The sequence below is a fragment of the Ursus americanus genome, chromosome 11 (assembly GCF_024610735.1).
Source record: "Ursus americanus isolate L20-20 chromosome 11, mUrsAme1.1.p, whole genome shotgun sequence".
Classification (NCBI taxonomy): domain Eukaryota; kingdom Metazoa; phylum Chordata; class Mammalia; order Carnivora; family Ursidae; genus Ursus; species Ursus americanus.
In genome coordinates this window covers 3,640,101-3,662,209 of record NC_142137.1, presented here as the reverse complement: position 1 = coordinate 3,662,209, position 22,109 = coordinate 3,640,101, and positions in this window count along the sequence as shown.

The following is a 22,109-nucleotide window of genomic DNA, read 5'->3' as shown; positions in this document are numbered from 1 at the left end:
CAGACTTCACCCCAAGGCTCCTGACGCCAAGCCCCTTGAAGCCACCAGCATGCCACTATCCAAAAGAATTCCCAGACTCTCCTTCTGACTCCACCACCAAAGAAACTACAGAGAGAATATGGCACCTCAAAATATCGAGATAATACATTTAGTAAAACTAGAAAGTCAAGCTCAACTTTTAAACAGGAACAGGCCGCTTTGGATAATTTTCAATTTTCCCTCCACCCTAATTTTAGCTCTTCTGATGAATAAACTAATCAATGATGAAACATCACCTTTGTCAAATGACATCATCCAAGTCTGTATCAGATGAAAATAAGCCACCTAACTCTAGATGCTGGTCACTCAACTATATCTTAGGCCCAAGTGAATAAACACTGTTAGATGAAGGAACAAATTAGATGTTACACACAGGCACAGAGTGAATCTCACCTTCCCTTTCTAATAAAAGAGGGTTCCTAGGAAACAGATGGGCAAAATACATTTGTAAGCAATAAATGGACAGAGAAATTGTGATCCCCTGCAAAGTTCTACCTGCAGGGAAACTAATTAACTTGTACCAAACCCAGAATGCTGACAGCTACTTCAATTTTACTTTGTGGCTCAACTAGAGAAAAGAGAAAAGCCTAGGAGGTTTTGGGATAATGAGAGGTTTTACCTCCAGCCCTGACATAGATAGGACATTTTGCCAAACAAAGCTGTGCTTTCTCTGAACACTGGCGTCCTGTGACAAGCTGCCTCGCTGACTCCGATGCTGACTTTTAAAACCTCGGGTGTCTTGGAGCCATAGCAGTTAAGTGCTGTCAGCTGGGGAGAAGAAGGCACCTCTGACCTAAAGCCTGCACACCTCCTTTGGTTTCTGGGTGAAGGGGCAACACATGCTTGTTGTGTAGCAGTAATTATCTTCATTCTCAATAGACCAATGACCTTGCCTTTTCTGGAAAGCAGACTTACTCTTCTAAAGTAACCCTCAATTCGTCTATTCCCAATGCAACTAGAGTGGGGTCTGGTTTATGCCCGCCTCCAGGCCCCCACCTGGAGGATTTTCCTGCATGATTCTAATAGCCAATTACCACTAACCCGGGGGCACACGGGGCATAATGCTGAAGTTGGGGGACGGCTCTGGGGCATGCTACTGCCACACCTGTGCCTGGGGACCAGGGCACACCCTGCTGAACTCGGGGTACTGCTCAAGATGCATCACCTGCACTGTGTCAGAGAACTGAAGGTGGGGATTGTGTGAAGTCCTTACCCGCACTCTTCCAGGGGAACAGGGGAAACCTTGAAATTCTGCAACCCATCCCACAAAAGCTCAGGTGAGTGGGTTCCCTGGAGTTCCCGGGTATGGGGAATAAGGTCAGTTGAGGACATGGGGCAGAAGAGACTTTAAAGGGAAAAAGAAAACTCACCTGAGTCCCCACAATGAACCCTCTCCACGTGCCCTTCCAGAACCCTGCCTCCCACCTGGGGCGCACCCTACCCCTGGACCCCCACCCCAGTGCACGCTGCTCACTCACCAGCAGGGATCTCCACAGGGCAACTCTCTCTCTCTCTCAGTGCCCCTTCTTTGCCCCAAGTCTGCAACCCACTGCAAATCTGGGACTGCCCACAGAGACATAGCTCCACCCCCAAGCGGTGAATGGTTGGGGAGGGTGGTGCCTGAGCCCCTTGGATGCTGGGCAACCCGCCCTCAAGCCCCTGGAACCCTGAAAGTGCAGGGGGCCCAAGAGGCGCCTGCTCGACCCAACACCCGGCACAGGCATGGGTGGGGTCGTGGGCTGGGGTCCCCCAAAACACCTGACCCCTTCCAGGGACCCCTCTAGCTGCATACCACCCTCAGAGTCCTGCCCCTTCCCTTTCTGCACCAGCCCTCCCTGCTGGGGTGTGCCTGGTTCTGGGCAAGGCTCTCAGACCCTCCAAGGCTTGGGCTTTAGGAAATGCAATGTTTTTATGCATTTTCAGTATGTACATGTCAGTATGACTTTAAACTTATGGGAGACAAAGAGGTTCTTTATTTTTTCTTATCTTTATGTTGGCATTTTTGGTTATTGTTTTCTTCTCGAAGCAGATGTACAACATGTGCTTGGGGCAGAAATAGGGCCCATGCTTTCAGGTTTTGCCCAGTCATTTTGAGCCGGGTAAAATGTTAAAGGATAGCTTCCCTGGGAGCCCAGGATCAGGGCCCACAGATGATATAAGCTAAAAAATTCTTTTATCATTATAATTACTCCTAAATAGAGGAATTTGAGACAAAAGCACCTTCACAAGAGTACCAAGAAATCAAAATGATGCCCACAGAAGGCTACCTGCTCCATGGTCAGCACAGGTAACAGAAGTGTTCACAGTCTCTGGACTCCTGCCCTTCTCTTGCCCAAATCTCTAAAGCACACAGAACACTTAAAATCAGAATTGTAGAACTGCTAGACACCTTAGAGATGTCTGGCACCATTCCCTTGGACTGCAGAATAAAACACAGTAGCTCGTTGTCACAAACTAATTTCAACATGAAGTGCCCCCTGGATGCCCTAAGTTCTTTCTCTGCAAATGTTGACTAATGTAAGTCACAGTCATACCATTTAAAAACTACGATGGCTGGGAAGTCATCGTAGGTAAGGGAATATTTTAGCCATGTTTATAAGCATTGGCTCACTTTGTAGAAGAGGCTGAGCTGAGTGTTTTTAAATACTATTTCAGGTACAAGAGAGGAGTTAAGATGGCGGAGGAGTAGGAGACCCCTTATTCAGCAGGTCCCCTGAGTTGAGCTGGATAGGTACCAGACCAGCCTAAACAACCATGGAATCAGCCTGAGAGGCAGGAAGATACATCTGGATCTCTACAAATGAACATCTCCAGCGCTGAGTATTGAGGTATGAAGCGGGGAGCCTTGAAACAGAGCACAGATATCAGAAGATAAACGGAAGGGGGGGAGCCGCCATGTTCTGGCGCCCGGAAGCAGCAACCACCTGCACCAGGGAGCGGGTGGACTCATGGATGGCACACGGGAGAGAGTGGACTGAGACCGGTGAGCCCAGAGCATGCTCCACCAGGCTTCTCCTGGAACACCGGAATCCCGGTGTGCTCACCAGGCATAGACTGAGACCAGGAGACCCGGGAGCCCACGGGGCGGCTGGCGGCTGGCAGGCCACCTGCACAGGGTATCTGGTGGACTTGCGGTAGGCACCTGCGAAACAGCAGACTGAGACCCTGAACCAGGTGCAGGAGCCACCAGGCTTCTCATGGAACTCTGGAATCCCGGTGTGCTCAGGGGATCCAGACTGAGACCAGGAGCTTCCAGAGAGAGATCAGGTCTTCTGGCGGCTGGCAGCATTAGAAACACAAAGGACAGAGATGCACTAGCCCCGGAATTGAGGCCAGGGACACCAGGTGTGGGGCGCACATCCCAGGATGCTACAGGGTTGAGCAGCACCAACAGTAATGGAGTTAAAGTGGCCAGAACAAGGGTGGAGAACAGGCCGCATTCCCTCTGTTCTGTGACAATTCAGCCTCTGCTGCTCTGACTCTCAGAAGAGGCACAGCAGATCACCAGAGAAAGCCGCCAGGGAACAAAAGCCTGGAAATACTGCCCCAGAGCGTGCCCACCCCCATTCACCCTTGCAGGGGACATGGAAACTCTACCCAAACAGGGTTGCCTGAGTATGGGCATGGCAAAATACAAACTCTTAACAATAGAGAACAAATGGATGGTTACCAGAGAGGAGGTGGATAGAGGGATGAGTGAAATAGATGAAGCGGATTAAGAGGACACTTTTCTTGATGACCACTGAGTAATATATAGAATTACTGAATCATTCTATTGTACACCTGAAACGAATGTAACACTGTATGTTAGCTCTACTGGAATTAAAATAAATTTTTAAAAAAGATTTTTCTTTCAGGAACCTCTTTGAAAAAGCATTTCCTGTGCACTGTGCATAAGCCCTACTTGGGAGGATTCACTCTACAATAATTATTTACTCTATGCCTCGAATTCAGATTTCACTGAGTTCTTACTGTGGATCCCAGCCCACGGGAGCCATGGTCCTTTTCTGTCCAGGTTCAGCACCTATGCATTCAAGATTGGAAGTAGAGACACATGTCACTTCACAGTCCAGAAAGCTATTATTGTTTCTGTTTCAGTGTGAGAGTGTCACAGACTTTGGGAAAGGTTTCAGAGCAGGTTTATTATGGATCCTGGATCTCTACTTCAATGTTCATTGCCTGGATCCATTTGGCTAATAGGTTCCCTGTGGATGGGCTTGCTTCCAAGCACATACATGGAAGATGCAACGGTGGGTGGGCTTGGTGCGGGACAGGAAGAAGATCAAAAACAGACAAGGGTCCGAACCCGCCCCTGATCCAGGAACTGCTACAGGAGAGGGTACGGGAGGTAGAATCCATGTGAAACTCCAAGGTCACCAGCTGAACACAGAAGGCATAAGTCAAGGCATCTGGAGATGCAGGGGTTGGAGGCTGCTCTGAGCTACCTCTGGGAGGAAGGGAGGGAAGGAATGAGGAGACACTGCCTGCCCCTGGCCCATGCCAGCTGCCCACCACTCCAACACACATCAGTCTACACAACTGACATAGCCTGGGCTCAGGATGGGCTGGCTCGGGTCCCTCAATCCTCAGTGGGACAACTGGCCTCAGGGCTCAGAGACATGCTGAGGGAGATGAGAGGGAAAGCTGTCCCACCCAGGTCATCCCCTCCATGAGCAGACAGCCCTTCAGAACTGCTAAAAAAAAAAAACCCACTAACGGGGTTGAAAGACATGCCATGGATGAACTAAGGCATAGAGATATGTAAAATAATATTCATTTTTAAGTTCAGAGCTGTCCGCTCAGAAAGTGAGGAGAGCTTCCCTGAAGAAGACTGAGGGGAGGGCAGGCCATGCTGAAAAGGGAGACATGGCTCTCCTAATTGGGGACCTGCAGCCCCCTTCCAGGTCAGGGCATCATCCTCGCATCACACGAGATCCATGGAAGTGTTCCATCAGGGCCAGATGTTTGTCTCGAGAAGGCTACCTTGGCATCAGACTGCACAGGGAACCAGGGACGAGGGCCAGATGGAGGACGGACAATACCCCGGAGGCCATGGGGCAAGAGCAGAGGCACATGACCTTGAAGATGATGATGAAAAGCAGGAGGTGGCAGCATGGAGCTGGCACGAAGTACCATGGGAGCAGTGCCCAAAGCTACACTGACTGGGTGCCTTCTGTGCCTGGTGTGGCTGACTTCAGTGTGCTCAAGACTAGTCCTGACCACAAGTCTAGGAAGTGTGCACCACCTGCGGCCTCTTCTCCCCTTGCAGCTGCTAGGAATCACGGTCACAGACGCTGGGCAGCTTTCGTGGAAACCAAGCAGTGGCTCCCCTGCACGCTGCACCTCTGGTGGTTGTCCAGTGCAACCCTCGTGCCTGGCCAGACACTGATGTCTACCTGTCTCCACACAAATCCACAGACAGGAGGGTGTCCCTGAATTCCACAGCACCTGATGAGACAGATCCACAGAACCCAACACCCAGTGGGTCACCTGGGACCTCAAGTATGGTCATGGAGCTCACCATACCCTATTTCTGTCACTTCCCATGGAAAGCCTGGTTCTGATCCCTCACAATACCATACATCCTGGTTGCTGACCTGGGGTCATGCCATGAACTCACATGGCACCTTTCTTTTAGAGAAGGCTATGCCTACACCTCCTAGAAAATATTTCTAATGAAGTACACGTCCATCCGGACTATGGTGTGAACGGTAGCACACAGTCTGCATGGTAGTAGTCAGTAATTCTAACAAGGGTTAACCCCACCCCCCGACTCACAAAACCTTCCTCCATCCCCACGGAACTCATGGTCTGCCCTCAGAAAACCCTCTAGGAAACAAACCTTTCATCTGAATGCTCTCTTCACCTTCTGCTTCAAATCTTGTCCAACCACAATGATATGAAATTAGAAATCAGTCTCAAGAAAAAAATGGGACAGTAAAAAATAGCTGGAGATTGCGGGGCCTGGGTGGCTCAGTCGTTAAGGATCTGCTTTCAGCTCAGGTCGTGATCCCAGGATCCTGGGATCTAGCCCCGAATCAGGCTCCTTGCTCAGTGGGAAGCCCGCTTCTCCCTCTCCCACCCCCCTGCTTGCGTTCCCTCTCTCGCGGTCTCACTCTCTGTCAGATACTCAAATAATCTTAAAAAAAATATGTGGAGATTTAACAACATGCTACTGAACAACCAACAGTCAAAGAAGAAAAAAAAAATTAGAAGTATCTCGTCACTGATGAAAAAGAGAACCTACAAAAACTTATGGGATGCAGCAAAAGTATCTCTACTGGGGACCTTCATAGAAATTCAACTCTTCAACAATCCATGAGAATGCTCTCCAATAAACAACCTGATTTATGTGGTAAAGAAGTAGAAAATAAAACAAAAAACAAAGCCGCAAATTAGTAGAAATAAGGAAATAACAAAAAGGAATGCATAAATAAATCCAACAGAGACTAAAAAGACAAAAAAATAAAAACCATGAAAATGAGAGCTGCCTTTTTTGGAAAGATAAACAAAACTGACAAACTTAGCTAGACTCACCAAGAAAGACAGAGGACTCGAATACAATCAGGAAAGAAAGATAATGGATTCCTCTATCATATCAAAATCAAAAGAACTCTTCAAACTTAGACACAACAACTTCTTGCAAGACAGGTCTCTAAAGGCAAAGGAAATAAAAGCAAAAATGAACTATTGGCACTTCATCAAGATAAAAATCTTCTGCACAGCAAAGCAAATGATCAACAAAACAAAAAGGCAACCTATGGAATCAAAGAAGATATCTGCAAATGATATTACAGATAAAGGGCTGGTATCCAAGATCTATAAAGAACTCCTCAAACTCGACACCCAAAAAATGGGCAGAAGACACAAAGAGATACTTCTCCAGAGAAGACATACAAATGGCCAACAGAAACATGAAAAAATGCTCCAAATCACTTGCATTCAGGCAAATACAAATGAAAACGACAATGAGATACAACCTTACACCAGTTAGAATGGTTAAAATTAACAAGGCAGGGGGCACCTGGGTGGCACAGTGGTTAAGCGTCTGCCTTCGGCTAAGGGTGTGATCCTGGCATTATGGGATCGAGCTCCACTTCAGGCTCCTCCGCTATGAGCCTGCTTCTTCCTCTCCCACTCCCCCTGCTTGTGTTCCCTCTCTCGCTGGCTGTGTCTTTCTCTGTGGAATAAATAAATAAAATGTTGAAAAAAATTAACAAGACAGGAAATAAAAAAAAGTCAAATAGGATGTGGAGAAAGGGGAGCCCTCTTACACTACTCATGAGAATACAAGCTGGTACAGCCACTTTTGAAAACAATATGGAGGTTCCTCAAGACGTTAAACAAAGAGCTATCTTACGACCCACCAATTGCACTACTGGGTATTTACCCCATAGACACAGAGTAATGAATAGAAGGGGCACCTGTATCCCAATGCTCATAGCAGCAATGTCCATAATAGCTAAACTGTGGAAGGAGCCAAGATGTCCTTTAGCAGATGAATGGACAAAGAAGATGTGGTTCATCTGTACAATGGAATATTACTCAGTCATCAGAAAGGATGAATACCCACCATTTGCACCAACTTGGATGGACAGGAGGGGATTATGCTAAGTGAAATTAAGTCAAGCAGAGAAAGATACTTATCATATGGTTTCACTCCTATATGGAATGGAAAGAATAGCATGGAGGACATTAGGAGAAGGAAGGGAAAAGTGAAGGGGGGGAATGAGAGGGGGAGATGAACCATGAGAGACTATTGGCACTGGGAAAAAAACTGAAGGTTGCAGAAAGGGAGGGGTAGGGGAATGGGTTATCCTGGTGATGGCTATTAAGGAGGGAACGTGTCATAATGAGCACTAGGTGTTATATGCAAACAATGAATCATGAAACACTACATCAAAAACAAATGAAGTACTGTAGGGTGACTAACATCATTTAAAAAAAAAGAGAAAAATATGAAATCCATACAGGAAAACTGTCACTATTTGCAAATGACATGAAATCCCGAATGATTCCAAAAAAAAAAAAACTGTTAGAATAAACAAATTCAAGAAAGCTGCAGGATATAAAGTCAATATACAGAGACCTGTTGTCTTTATTTATTTTCAAATTTTATTTATTTATTTGACAGGAAGAAAAAAAACACGAGAAGGGGGAGTGTCAGAAAGAGGAAAAAGCAGACCCTCGCTAAGCGGGGAGCCCAACAGGGGGCTCAATCCCAGATCTCTGGGTTCATGACCTGAGCTGAAGGCAGACGATTCACCTATGGGGCCACCCAGATGACCCAACTTCTTGCATTTCTGTATACTGATGACACACTTTCGCAAAGAGAAATTTAAAAAGCAATGCCATTTACAATTGCATCAAAAAAAATCTAGGAATAAAAGTAACCAAAAATGAGAAAGACATAGTACACTCAACAAATGGCAGAAAAGAAATGAAAAGCATGTGTGTTGAGGGGGGCAGGATGTATGGGTCAAAGATTTGGAAGGCAACACAAACAAATGGAAGCATACGCCATGCTCCTTAACTGGAAGAGTTAATTATGTGAACATGTCCATCATACCCAAAGCAATCGACAGATGTGATGAAATCCCTATCTGAATTCCAGTGGCATTATTCAAGCAAATAGAAAACAGTCCTCAAACTTGTATGGAATCACAAAAGACCCCAAATACCCAAGGGAACCTGGAGAAAGAAAGGTGCAGTCAACACACACCTGGATTTCAAGCTAGATTACAAAGCTGCTGTCATCAAAACAGGATGGTACTGGCATAAACACAGACACCAGGTCAGTGGAACAGAACAGAAAGCTCAGAAACTTACCCACAGGTAGATGATCCTAAATTTCGACACAGCAGCAGAAGATATGCCATGAAGGAAGGACTGTCTCTTCAGTGAGCGATAACAGGCAAACTGGACACTAAATGCAGAAGAATATAACTGGGCCACTTTCTTCCACCACACTAAAATTTTTAATGGATGAATGATTTGAACATAAGACCTGAATCCATAAACCTCCAAGAAGACACAGGTACTAAGTCTGTCGACATTGATTTTGACAAAGAGTCTTCAGATCGGACACCAAATGCAAAGGCAACAAAAGCAAAAATAATAAGTAGAACAACATGAAGCTGAAATCTTCCACACGGCAAATGAAACCATCAAAAACATAAAAGGCCACTGACAATAAGAAAAAAATATCTGCGAGTCATATGTGTGAGAAGAGGCTAATATCCAAAATACACAAAACACTCATACAAATCAAAAGAAACAGAACAAAACTGTATAAAAAAATGGGGGGGAATATGTGAATAGATACTTTCCAAAGATGGCACACAGGTGCCAACAGACAGAAAAAGTTGTTCGACATCACTAATCATCATCAGGGAAACATCAGTCAAACCCACAATCGGCTATCCCCTCACAACTGTTGGAACAGCAATTCTCCCAGAGACAGACACGAGGTGGTGTCAAGGGTGTGCAGACGAGGAGACACTGTGCACTGTTGGTGGGAATGGAAATTGGTGCAGCCACTGTGACAAACGGTATGGAGGTTCCTGAAAAAATAAATGCAACTACCACATGACCCAGTAATGGCTCTACTGAGTGTTGATTCGGAGAACACAAAAATACTGCCTCAAAAAGACAGATGCACTCCCACGTTCACTGCAGCATTATTCAAAAGTTTCAGACATGGAAACACAGACCTTGGGGGCCTTATGCCAAGTAACTCAGACACAGAAAGACCAATACCAGATGCTCTCATGTACATTCCACGAGGAATAAACAAATACTGAATGCATAGATCCTGAGAGCAGATTGGTAGGTGCCAGATTCGGGGATGGGGTGGTAGAAATGGGTGAAGGTGGTCAAAGTCTCAATGTTTGAGTGAGAAAATCTGACAGTCATGAAATGTTCTGTCCAGCATGGAGACTAAAACTAACCCCGCAGCATGGGGTATAGGTTTCCCTGCTCTTTGAAAGTACAGGGCTTCTGAGAAACCTTGCACGGCAGTAATGGTGTCAAGAGGAATGGCCATTAATTTACACAAACAATTAGACAGTGTGCTCAGACTCCAAAATTTCTTCTCTTTGGCTTTTCTTAGGCCTCAGGACACAAGTTTCTAACAGAGGCCCAGCATAAATGAAGATAAAGCACAGCAGAGGCCCACAGACACCATTCAAAGTGCTGGTGGCTGGATGCGGAGAGCGGTTCCCAGCGGAAGGAGCTGGTTGGGGTGCACGCCGCCTCTGTCATGTTTCTCCCCAAAACAGATGCTGAACGCGATTCTCATTGTTCACCTTTTTTCATAAGAGGGAAATCCTCTTCAGGTCTTTTCCTCTTACTGAAGCTGGGTAATAACGTAGTTCTTTTAAGAAAGCCCAGTGTCTTACTGTGAACGTTTAAAAAGTGGGGAATATTGTACTTGAGCATTGCTGAGGGAGGAGATGTGAAAGGTTCTCCCAGACACAAACCTCAGCAGATCCACCGGGAAAGGCACCTTCCTCAGCATGCGGAACACGGACTACCTCCTACCCCCCGAGAAACCCTCTCCTTCCCCTCGATCAGGACAACCCACAACAGCTGGGAGTACCCAATTCCTCCCTTCTCCAGCTCCTAATAGCTAACCCATCAGCAAATCATGTGAGCTCCATCTTCAAAATGGACCCAGAATAAGTCTAACCACTCCATCCTAGGCCAACTGTCTGGTCCACAGTGCCTGAGTTCCTGGAAAAGCTTTGTCATTGATCTGCCTTGCCATCTTCAACCCTCTGTCATCTGTTCTCAACACTGTAGCCAGGATGGCCCAGTGAAACAGGGTCTCATGGGGTTCTAGCCCTGGAATGGCTTTCTGTCACCTCTCTGAGCTCATGTCCTAAGCTGTCTCCTGTGGCCACAGGGCCTTCTTGCTGCTCCTGGACATACCTGAAATTCTCCTGCCCCAGAGCCTTTGTACATGCTTTGCCTTCTGTTTCGAATGCTCTTGATGTGTTCTCACTCACCTTTGGAGAAGTCTAAATTGGAGTGACAGGGACAGAAGATGAGGCTGTGTGTGTTGGGTGAGGCTGGTGGCCCAGAAGAAGGTTCTCTGCAAGGTCTCCGCCTGTGCCTCACTTGTCCTCAGCCAGGAAGTTGCACACAGCCCTCACCTGTCACAACTCCCACCCAGGAGACCCACAGCCACCCCTGGAGCCCACCCTGCTGCAGAATGCATTCAGCTCTCCTCTGGGACCCCTGTCAGCTTTACCCAGACATGGAACTCCCCCGTCTCCTGCAAAGCTCCCGGATTCCTCCTCTTCTTCCAAAATCACACTGGCGCAAGGCTTTCATGAGAAAGCTATAACGCTAAGTAATGAAAGTTTCACACCTACTTTCCCCTTCTGTTGCCTTTCTCTCCACCTTCTTTCCTACCTGTGCAAACTGTAACATATCAGTGGAACATGAACATGCTCTGAGACCTGAATCTTTCATTGCAGCTTTCTGAGGACTCCTTATGTGATAAGAAACTAGTATATCCTACAACAGGGTGTTTTACAACTCTCATCTATAGAATAGTACAGCCCAATTCACTACAATTTTACCTCACTCTTCATGAAGCAGAACACTTTTTCCTTTCTTCATTACTTAAATTCCAGTTAGTTCACATGCCATGGAATATTCGCTTCAGGGGTGGATTTAGTGATTCCTCACCTGCATACAGTACCTGGTGCTCATCACAAGAGCCCTCCTTAATACCCCTCACCCATTTAACTCTTCCCCCCATGCCCCTGTCCTGCAGCAACACTCAGTTTGTTCTCCAAGGTTGAGTCTATTTCCTTGTTTGCCTCTCTCATCACCCCTCCACTCTGTTCATCTGTTTTCTTTCTGAAATTCCGCAAGCGTGAGAGCATAGGATATTTGTCTTTCCTCAATGATTTTGCTTAGCTTAATACACTCCAGGTCCATCCACATCCTTGCAAATGGTAAGATTTCATTCTTTTTGAAGCTGGGTCATATTCCATTATATATAGGTATCCCACATCTGCTTTATCCATTCATCAGTGCATGGACATTGAGATTATCTCCATAGTTTGGCTACTGTGGACATTGCTGCTATAAACATCATGGTGCATGTACCCCTTTGGATCCGCATGTTAGTATCCTTTGGGTAAATACCTAGGAGAGCAATTGCTGGATCATGTAGTTGTTCAATATTTAACTTTTTGAGGAACCCCCACACTGTTTCCCAGACTGGCTGCACCACTTTGCATTCCCACCAACAGGATGGGAGGGTTCCCCTTTAAGCAGAACATTATCTGCCGGCAATTTCATAAGAGGAAACAAAACCTCTGGGAGATGCACCCATGGTCAGGCAAGCAGTTGCAGACTTCACCCCAAGGCTCCTGACGCCAAGCCCCTTGAAGCCACCAGCATGCCACTATCCAAAAGAATTCCCAGACTCTCCTTCTGACTCCACCACCAAAGAAACTACAGAGAGAATATGGCACCTCAAAATATCGAGATAATACATTTAGTAAAACTAGAAAGTCAAGCTCAACTTTTAAACAGGAACAGGCCCCTTTGGATAATTTTGAATTTTCCCTCCACCCTAATTTTAACTCTTCTGATGAATAAACTAATCAATGATGAAATATCACCTTTGTCAAATGACATCATCCAAGTCTGTATCAGATGAAAAAAAGCCACCTAACTCTAGATGCTGGCCACTCCACCATATCTTAGTCACAATTGAATAAACACTGTTAGATGAAGGAACAAATTAGATGTTACAAACAGGCACAGAGTGAATCTCACCTCCCCTTTCTAATAAAAGAGGGTTCCTAGGAAACAGATGGTCAAAATACATTTGTAAGCAATAAATGGACAGAGAAATTGTGATCCCCTGCAAAGTTCTACCTGTAGGGAGACTAAGTAATTGTTGCACCTCCCAGAATGCTGACAGCTACTTTAATTTTACTTTGTGGCTCAACTAGAGAAAAGAGAAAAGCCCAGGAGGTTTTGGGATAATGAGAGGTTTTACCTCCAGCCCTGACATAGATAGGACATTTTGCCAAACATACCTGTGCTTTCTCTGAACACTGGCGTCCTGTGACAAGCTGCCTCACTGACTCAGATGCTGACGTTCAAAAATTCTGGTGTCTTGGAGCCAGAGCAGAGAAGTGCTCTCAGCTGGGGAGAAGAAGGCACCTCTGACCTAAAGCCTGCAAACCTGCTTCGGTTTCTGGGTGAAGGGCCACCCATACTTGTTGTTTATCAGTAATTATCTTCATTCTCAATAGTCCAATGACCTTGCCTTTTCTGGAAAAAGACCTACTCTTCTAAAGAAACCCTCAATTCGTCTATTTCCAATGGAACTAGAGAGGAACATTTATTTCTCACTTAAATAGAAAACACTGTTATTGTCGACATTGTGTGAATGAACTTTTAAAAACATTTTAGAGAGAGAGGAAGAGACCTTTATTCAAACCAAAGTCAGGACAGCTGCCTGGGAGACACAATCTTCACCAAGAAGGGAGTGCTCCGGGGAAAGAACATTTGGGGCAGGCTTATATATTTTTTTCTGTTTTGTTTTATGTACAGAGTTACACACCACAATGAGGATCTTCTTAGATTCCAGAAAGTGACAGACTCTTTCTTATATTTTCCATATGTACACATCAGTATGACTTTAAACTTATGGGAGACAAAGAGGTTCTTTATTTTTTCTTATCTTTATGTTGGCATTTTTGGTTATTGTTTTCTTCTCGAAGCAGATGTAAACATGTGCTTGGGGCAGAAACAGGGCCCATGCTTTGAGGTTTTGCCCAGTCATTTTGAGCCGGGTAAAATGTTAAAGGATAGCTTTCCTGGGAGCCCAGGATCAGGGCCCACAGATGATATAAGATAAAAATTACTTTTATCATTATAATTACTCCTAAATGGAGGAATTTGAGACAAAAGCACCTTCACAAGAGTACCAAGAAATCAAAATGATGCCCACAGAAGGCTACCTGCTCCATGGTCAGCACAGGTAACAGAAGTGTTCACAGTCTCTGGACTCCTGCCCTTCTCCTGCCCAAATCTCTGAAGCACACAGACCACTTAAAATCAGAATTGTAGAACTGCTAGACACCTTAGAGATGTCTGGCACCATTCCCTTGGACTGCAGAAGAAAACACAGTAGCTCGTTGTCACAAACTAATTTCAACACGAAGTGCCCCCTGGATGCACTAAGTTCTTTCTCTGCAAATGTTGACTAATGTAAGTCACAGTCATACCATATAAACACTACGATGGCTGGGAAGTCATCGTAGGTAAGGGAATATTTTAGCCATGTTTATAAGCATTGGCTCACGTTGTAGAAGAGGCTGAGCTGAGAGTATTTAAATACTATTTCAGACCTGTTTTACAGCACCCTCTGAACATACCAGAGCCTGAACGGACTAAAAAAGATAGTTGGGTTCATTAACTTTAATACTAGGAAAATATTATACTGTCTCTATTCCTAAGGATCTTTGAGTATCTTACCCACAGGTCCGCCACTGAGATAATGATCTTAAAGGATCACTATGGGCAGAGGTGAAACGGCCAGCTGAATTCGTTCCAGTTGTCCACATGACAAGAAAATCCTGATACTTGATAAGTTTCCAGATCGAGAAGACCGGAGATAAGAGGGAAATAGTACCCTGTATGGAACAACAAGGGATTTGGAGTCAATTTGGGGATCCCACTTAGGTTTCTGACACTAAAATCCTCTGTGACTCATATCATCTGAGTCCCTGTCTAACCACCTGAAAATGTGCCTAAAAATATCTACACCCTAGTTGAGAAGTTTAAGAGGCAGAATGCTACAAAGAGCCAGTATGATGTGTCTCAAAAACAGGTGCTCAGGAAGCCATAATTACCATTGGGTCTATTTCTTTTCCAGAAGAAAGAACACATGTTGAATCCATATTCCTAATAGATGACTCACCAGATGACTTTCAAACCTAAAGGAAGGCCAAGAAGTCGCTCTTGTGTCATATTTCACTCAGAAATCATGTTGTTGAACTGGTGAGGACGTTATGATAGCAACGTCATCACTTAGAGTGGGGAGCTTGTAATTTCCATACGGCCATGTTGACCCCCTTAGCTCAGAGCCACCAGAAAGGGCAGCTGGGGAGGGGGCACCGTCATCACTATGAGTGGAGAGCTTCCCATTTCCATATGGCCATGTTGACCCCCTTAGCTCAGGGTCACCAGAAAGGACAGCTGAGGGGTACCACAGTCCAAGGCTGCCAGGTGTGGCTGGGGCAGGCAGAACTCTGACTTAAGGCCCAACTCCTGTCTAGGTTATTATAATGCTCTTCACAAATAAAGTGCCATTGTGTGTGAGCCCTCATGTAGAAAAGGTTCAGAATTTCCATTGAGATTCCTTCTCTGACCTTTAGGATATGTAGCAAAGTTCCATTTAATTTTTAAACATTGAAGGACTTCCTGGTTTACTTTTCGCTATGACTGTGGCTCAATTCCCCTGTGGTCTAAGAATAGAATCTAGTTAATTTCAGGGTTTAACATTTGTAGACTTGATTCGTGGCCCCACCTATCATCTATTTGGGTAAAGAGTCTATGACCATTTGAAAATAATATATTCTGCACTTATTATGGAATGTTCCCTATATGTCAATTAGGTCACATTTGTTACCAATGTTTTGTCTGCTTTTTCTGTCAGATATTGAGAAAGGTATATTAAAATCTTCAAAAATGCTGCTCTATTCAACGTGGCATCGGAGAATCTACCAGTGTTAGAAGGTAAGAGAAACAAAAAGTATAAGAATTGAGGGGATAATTGTGACTATTCACAGATAATATGATTGTGTACATAGAAAATCCAAAACAGTTTATAAATACCCTATGAGAATTAAAAATGCAATTTATAAATTTGAGATGAATTGTAGCTTCCCATTGGACAGTTTCTGAAAGAAAACGTAGAACCTGTCAATCTTGGGGTAGGACATAGGGTGCTCTAACCATTTAAAATAATTCAGTGGGACTTCATAAAAATGTGACATTTCTCCTTATCTTATGACCATAAGAAAATGAAAAAGTGAACCGCAGGCTGGGAAGTAACGATTTGCAATACACACACTGACAAAGACTTGTCAATAAAGAATTCCTGCTCATCAACCATAGAAAGTCTATTTATAAACGAATACTTCACAAAAGATTGACTGATGGCCAATACGAACAGGAAAGGGTGCTCTACAGTATTATTTTCAGGAACAGCAAGGCCTTTCCTAAAATGAAAACATACACACAAACCAGTATTCCCTAGATGGATGACGTTCTTATTTCTGAGGACAGCTTGAAGAACGGACTAGCATCAAAGTAAAGTGATGGAATTCCTGACACTCAGAGGATGGACAATTGACCTCAAACTACAGTACAATTTCTAGGCATCATTCGGTCCTCTGAAGGCAGACAACTACCACATCCCTTCCTACACCACACAGGTTGCTTCCCAACGCCTACCATAAAAGAAGAAGATGAGAAACAGATAGGACTAGTAGGAAATAGCAAAAATCACATGTGGGGATTATCCTGAAACACACTGATCACATAACTAGTGTAAGGAAGTGTAGGGAACTGACAAGGACAGAGACTCAAGAGGTACTTCTTTGGGAAATGCTGTCTGAAACCGTCACACATTGGTACCACCTAATGAGGGCTCTGAGTATACCCTAGGGTTTGCTCACAAGGGTCTGCAACACCATCGCTGAGGACTGAAACTCTTCAAGACCTCAAAGCTTGCCTGATTGACTATTGGACTAAGAGATTCCCATGTTCTGAAAACAGATACCAACTCATTAAAAGGTTCACCTGGGCTCGCTCGGAGGCCCTACAAGAAGCTGAACCATTCACTGAAAATCAATTACACACACACACACACACACACACACACACACACACACCTGTCATTTCACCAATTACTTAAATATTCAAGGTTCTTCCTACCTTTTCTTTTTCACATTGATATTTATACTCACATGAAATGTCATCATTTCTAATGAACACTGATGTCAAAATAGAGATCCATTGACACAATATTCACAAAATGGAACTTCCCTGCTGTCATTTTCAATATAGCGTTTTTTAAAGTTCATACATATTTTAGGTTTTTGGTAACTTATACAGGAGAAGATCAGCATTGAAAAACTCTGAATACTGACAATGAGTTTTAAGCCTAGAGAACAAAAATTGCCCAATTTCATAGATAATAAGTAGCCAAAGGGAAAGCACGGAAGCTGTAGTCGAATAATTTTACACATATGCATCCTCTATTATTCTACTACTGAGGGGCGTGTTTTATTATCACTATGCATGCATCAATTGTCTTCTACGTGCACCTGCACAGGTATAATGAATTACTAGAGTAGAATGAAATGTCTGGGAACTACTTCGCAGCATCTATAATGAACAATGTAATTTCGATCTTATATTTGGTGAACTTCCACTGTGTGTCCCTTTAGACAATGGACCCTAAACAGAAGGGGGAATGAACCATGAGAGACTATGGACTCTGGGAAACAAACTGAGGGCTTCAGAGGGGAGAGGGGTGGGGGCTTGGGATGGGCCAGTGATGGGTATTAAGGAAGGTACATATTGCATGGAGTAATGGGTATTATATGCAAATAATGAATCACGGAACACTACATCAAAAACTAAGGAAATGCTGTATAGTGACTAATATATCATAATAAAAAATTATTATTAGAAAAAAAATAAAGGTAAAAAAAAACCAATACAGCTTTTCTGTTTCAAGAACAATCACAATTGAGAAAAAACTAACTTCCAATCCCTAAAGCAAAACACAGACCAAGTTCCATCTCACTCCCCTTTATTCACATTCTCTGTGGGTTCTAAGCTATTTCCCTACCTCTTTTCCTGCTGAGCAGGGAGCCTGGGCTGGATCCCAGAACCCTGCGATCATAACCTGAGCCAAAGTCACATGCTTAAGTGGCCAGCCAGGAGCCCCAGCCATGTATTTCTTAAGCAAAAGGACACTTTCTCACAATGCCTTCACATGACGTCACATGGTACCAGAGATCTGCATTTGCCTCTAGGAGATTGCAGATGAAGGCAATTGCAAACTCTCACAGTGGTTTATCAAATACAATGACATGCCTGGTGACAGTGAAACTCTTATGAGCCCACGAGAGGGTGCTGTGACACTCAGCTATGGCTGGGCTGGCACAGAGAACCAAATCCATTTCCCTGCCTGATGTCTGTGAGGAACAGATGTCCCCACTATGAATGAGACTCTGTCACTGAGCTGTCCAGAGATGGCCATCCTCACGGAGGATGAGGATAAAGGACAATGCCTGAGGAGACCTCATCTGTCTCTTTTATCTTTTCATATGTTTGACAGTGGACAAATCACTGCCTAGGAGTCCCCAACTACCTTAGTCTCATCTGTGAATGGCCAAGAGGTTTTACAAAACACTTAAGATTTTGACCTCACAAATGCCCACAACCACTTACCATAGGGATTCAACATTAAGCAAAGATACTGTTCGTTGGAAGAGAGGTCCTGCCCACTGTTGTTTCTCACTTATATGCTCATCTTCCTTGCCTCATGGTAACATAACCACCTTGATTCCTGCTGCCGTCTTCAGGAAGGCTGATATGACTTGAAGGGCATTACTCTGACATCGTTCTTTCTTAGCAATAAGATGTGGACATTTCCCTAGTCCTACACACCCAAAGTTGAATCGGAATCAGGATTGAGGAGGCTGATGAGAGTTGAAGGTGTTTTCCTGTACACGGTGGTTTATTACCAATAAGGATGGGTCAGAGTCCTCGAAATTCCAGAACCTTTTCATTAATGCTTCCTACTCGTGAAAGATGATGTACATTGGTCTTTCCGTGTATAGTGTGGTGACTCAGAGAAAAGTGCTTATCCCATTCGTCAGACTTCCAGGACCACTTTGGGGCTGGCTTCCATATTCACAAAGGATGATGTTAGGGCTAAGAGGGTTTCTGTACACTGTTATTTCTTACAGATAAGTGTATGGCATTTTTGTTACATTGCCAGAAACACTTAGCGCTGGGCTTGCCGGATGCCTGGGGACGAACCCTAACCCTAGGTCGGCCCCCGAGGGGCCCTTCCCAAGGGGCCTGGCGCCACAACGCCGGGGATTGGGGACCCCCAAGCCCAGCGCCGGAGTCACCCTGCTGCCCCGCAGCAACCCAGGCTGCTAGGGGCGCTGCCAGTCTTTCAGGGCGAGAGAACGGGCAGGGCCCTCCAAGCCCTCGGCGACCTAGGAAGGCCCCCCGTGCAAAAACTCTGGCTCGCATGCTCCTGCTTGCCAGTGCCCTAACCTCGGCCCACCCCTCCGCTTGCTGCAGAGCTGGCGGATCGGGCCTGCTGGCTTCCTGGGGGCTAACCCTATCCCTAGGTCGCCCCTGAGGGGCCCCTCCCAAGTGGTCTGGCGCTGCATGCCAGGGATTGGGGACCCCCAAGTCCCAGCGCCAGACGCACCCTGCCGCCCCACCACCACATGCGGTGCTAGGGGCATCGCCAGTCCTTCAGGGCGACAGAACGGGCAGGACCCTCCAAGCCACCTGCGACCTTCGAAGGCACCCCAAGACAAAGCCAAAATGCTCTGGCCCACGCTCCCGCTTGCCAGCTACCTCACCTCGACCCACACTTCCATTCACTGCACATGGGTGGAACGAGCCTGCCAGTCTCCTGGGGGCTAACCCTAACCCCAGGTCAGCCCAGGAGGGGCCCATCCCAGGTTCCTATTGCCTCAACACTGGGGATTGGGGACTCCTGAGCCCCAGCACCCAGCTGACCCTCCCGCCCTACCGCCACTTGGGCCGCTAGGGGCGCCTCTGTTCATTCAGGGAGGGAGAATGGCCAGGGCCCTCCAAGCCTCCAGCGACTTTCGAAGGCCCCCCCCACCAAAACGCTTGGGCCCACGCTCCCGCTCGCCAGCGCCCTTACTTCGGCCCTCCCCTCCGCTCGCCGCACAGATGGTGAATCGGGCCTGTGGGCCTTCTGGAGGCTAACCCAAACCCTAGGTCGGCCCCCTAGTGGCCCCTCCCAAGGGGCCTGGCGCCGCAACGACGGGGATTGGGGACTCCTGAGCTCCAGCACTGGACCCACCATGCCCCCAACGCCACCCGGGCCACAAGGGGCACCGCCGGTCATTCAGTGCCGGAGAATGGGCAGGGCCCTCGGAGCCCACAGCGACCTTCGAAGGCCCCTGTGTCAAAGCGCTTGGGAGCACGCTCCCGCTCGCCATCACCCTTACCTCAGCCTGCCCCTCTGCTCGCTGCACAGTTAACGGGCGGATCGGGCCTCCCCGCCTCCTGGGGGCTAACCCTAACCCTAGGTAGGCCCCCTAGGGGCCTATCCCAAGGGGCCTGGCGCCCTAACGCCTGGGATTGGGGACTCCCAGGCCCAGCGCCAGACTCACCCTGCCGCTCCACCACCACGCAGGCCCCTAGGGGAGCCGCCGGTCATTCAGGGCGGGAGATCGGGCAGGGCCTTCTGAGCCCCTGGGGACTTTCGAAGGCCCCCCGCTCCAAAACGCTTGGGCCCATGCTCCCGCTCACCAGCCCTCTCACCTCGGCCCGCCCCTCTGCTAGACGCACAGCCGGTGGATCGGTGGATCCGGGCTGCCGGCCTCCTGGGGACTATCCCTATCCATAGTTCGGCCCACTAGGGGCCCTTCCCAAGGGGCCTGGCGCCACAACGCTGAGGATCGGGAACCCCCGATCCCCAGCGCCGGACTCACCTTACTGCCCTGCTGCCACCCCGGCCTGTAGGGGCGCCGCCGGTCATTCATGGCGGCAGAATGGGCATGGCCCTCCGAGCCCCGGCAACCATCGAAGGCCCCCCACGCCAAAACGCTTGGGCCCACGCTCCTGCTCGCCAGCGCCCTCACCTCGGCCCGCCCCATCGCTCATCGGACAGGGGGCGGATGGGGCCTTCCCAACTCCTGGGGGCTAAGTCAAACCCTAGGTCGGCCCCCGAGGAGCCCCTCCCAAGGGGCCTGGCACCGCAACGCGGGGATTGGGGACCACCGAACCGCAGCACCGGACTAACCTTACCGCTCTGCTGGCGGCTGGGCCACTAGGGTCGCCGCCGGTCATTCAGGGCCGGAGAACGTGTAGGGCCCTCTGAGCCCCCGGCGACCTACGAAGTCCTCCCGCGCCAAAACGGTTGGGCCCACACTTTTGCTTGCCAGTGCCCTCATCTCGGCCAGCCCCTCCGCTTGTAGCAGAGCCCACGGATCGGGCCTGCTGGCCTCCTGGGGGCAAACTCTAACCCTAGATTGACCACCAAGGGGCCCATCCCAAGTGGCCTGGCGCTGCAACGCCAGGGATTGGGGACCCCCAAACACCAGCGCCTGACTCCCCCTGCCGCCCCGCCACCACCCAGGCGCTAGGGGCGCCGCAGTTCATTCAGGGCGTGAGAAAGGGCAGGGCCCTCCGAGCCCCGGGGACCTTCAAAGGCACCCTGCATAAAAACGCTTGCGCCCACAATGCCGCTAGGCAGCGCCCTCACCTCAGCCCGCCCCTCTGATCGTCGCACATCCAGCGGATCGGGCCTGCTGGCCTCCTGGTGGATAACCGTAACCCTAGGTCGGCCCCTGAGCGGCCCCTCCCAAGGGTCCTGGCACCACAATGCCGGGGATTGGGGACACCAGATCCCCAGCGTCGGACTCAACCTACCGCCCCGCCGCCAACCGTGCCGCTAGGTGTGCCCCAGGTCTTTCAGGGCGAGAGAACGGGTAGGGCCCTCCGAGCCCCCGGCGACCTTCGAAGGCCCCCTGCGCCACAACGCTTGCACCCACGCTCCCGTTAGTCAGCGCCCTCACCTCGGCCGGCCACTCCGCTCCCCACACAGCTGGCAGATCGGGCCTCCCGGACTCCAGGGGGCTAACCCTAACCCTAGGTCGGCCGCCGAGGGGCCCCTCCCAAGGGGCCTGGGACCACAACGCCGGGTTGGGGACCCCCGAGCCCCAGCGCCGGACTCACCCTGCCACCCCACCGCCACCCGGGCTGCTTGGGGCGCCGCCTGTCATTCAGGG